General features: G+C 38.1%; 1 pseudogene across 1 annotated transcript; it reads left to right on the top strand.

The window, feature by feature from the left end:
- Window positions 1–581: 581 nt before the first annotated feature.
- LOC308487172 (UDP-N-acetylglucosamine transferase subunit ALG13-like) lies at window positions 582–764 on the top strand (annotated as a pseudogene). The gene has a single exon. The product of its transcript is annotated as a UDP-N-acetylglucosamine transferase subunit ALG13-like (transcript).
- Window positions 765–2,043: the final 1,279 nt, after the last annotated feature.

Raw genomic sequence — 2,043 nt, 5'->3', positions numbered from 1 at the left:
CAGTACCTGAACGGGGGACAAATATTTTGACTAATTCAAAAGCCAAATCAAAGGATGCAAAAATGGGGCACCTCAGCCCTGCTGGACCAGGTTCCTCCCGCTGGTCCAGTTCCATGCGCCACCCTACCCCCACCCCAGGCCGCGCTGGGCCCATCCTGCGTCTCCTCCTCCTCCTCCCCACTCTCAGTGTCTTTTGGGGCACAGCGTCCCCTCCGGGCTCACGGTTCCAGCAACTCAATCAGGAGGCAGAATGAAGATGCTAGTTGGTCTCGCCCTAAGTTTTCGGCCCCTTTTTCAGAATCTTTTCTGGGTCTCAGGTTTCTTGTGGGGTCAGTTCTTTCACTACTCCATCATCAAGACCCTGTTTACAACCGACTTGTCCTACAAACATAATCGATAGAGGTAATGTGGCACCTGAACATTCAGTACTGAGTCATGTACTCTGGATGTTTACAGATACAAGGATTCTTTGAAAGAAGACCTTGATAAAGCAGGTCTTGTTATTAGTCACGCAGGTGCAGGAAGCTGTTTGGAGACTGGAAACAAGAAAGCCACTTGCAGTGGTTATAAACGAAAAGTTGATGAACAATCATCAGCTGAAATTGGCAAAGCAGCTAAACAGAAGGGCATCTCTTCTACTGTACCTGCAGCACGCTTCCTGGGCTGTTACAGTCAGAGGACTTATCAACACTGAAATGTTTTCCTCCTGGCCAGCCAGAACATTTTCTGCATTTTTGGATAAAGTTGTTGGATCACAAAAATAAACACTAAACTTTCAGCATTTTAAAAACACTCCCTAAATCCAGTCTATGGAATATGGTTAAATCAAATTAAATACATATTATATATTCAGAATAATATAAATTAATAAACTTCCTACATGTATAGAATGCTAGAAAAATGTATGGTGGGCATATTAGCATTTGGGTCCAAATAGTAACTGCAATTTAGTAAATTTATTAGATTTTTCCCTAATCTGCATATTTTAGTAAAAGAAATATGTAGTGAGCATTCACAGGTCTTATCCTACTATCCCAAATGAATTGGAATCATGAAAAAAATTAAATTTGAAAATTCTGATAAGAATCTCAAATACAGTTAGTTTGATGTTTCTTAGAATAAGAAAATGAAATAGTAACAAACTTGCACAAACTTTTTGAGAGTCAGCATCTTTAGCTTTGTAATTCAAGGAACGGAATTATAAGAAAAGAACCAAAATAATGGATTATGTCTTGTTAAAAAAAAAAAAAAAAGAAAAAGCTCAATAATTACCTAAAAATGATTAACAAGATTAACTATCAAGTCAGTTGATCTATTGTGCTTAGAGAAACTACTTTTATCCTAAAGAATTGAGAGTAGTAGATGTGTTCACTTTTTTCCTCCAAAATGTAGACAGGAACAAAATAATCTTGCCCAATGTCAAAGCTTTACTGGTTTGAGAAGAGTAAACCAAAAGGACTTAAGCCAATAGGATTTGCTATTGTTTTTTTAAGAACCCTCTCACTTACTGTAACATCATCGAGGAATTTATACTTTATGTACTTATAAAATTACTTTTACAAGTGAATAAATCATCTAGGGAAAAAAAGGATGTAAAAATGAATCCATTAAAGTCTAACCTTGTAGGTCAGACAGCCAACAGCACAGTAGAGCCAGGGAACAGAAAAGTATTCCTAGTTCTGATGGTGTATGTGTTCTAGGTCTGAGGGAGATTGAAAAAACTCTTGCTATCTTTTCTGTTATGTGAAAACAAAGGACCAAAAGTCCTCAGTGTTATTTCTCAGGAGAGACTCCAGATGGAGAAGAGAGGCTAAACAACTTTACGTCTGGCCTTGAGATTAAGACTTTCCCTTTTTCCTATTGTGTTCTCCAGTTCTAATGTCCTGTCCCCATCAGGTCTGCCTCTATAAGCCATTGTCACTGAGTAATAATTCAGTCTTGTATTTCTTATATTACTCATTGGAGTTACTGCTACATGAGGATACATAGAAAACAAAGCCTCACTGAGTTGTAGTGCTGAATCTTTAGCCCGACTCATGCTGA

Source organism: Rhinolophus hipposideros, assembly GCF_964194185.1.
Source record: "Rhinolophus hipposideros genome assembly, chromosome: 19".
NCBI lineage: Eukaryota > Metazoa > Chordata > Mammalia > Chiroptera > Rhinolophidae > Rhinolophus > Rhinolophus hipposideros.
This window is presented reverse-complemented; position numbering and strand designations above follow the sequence as displayed.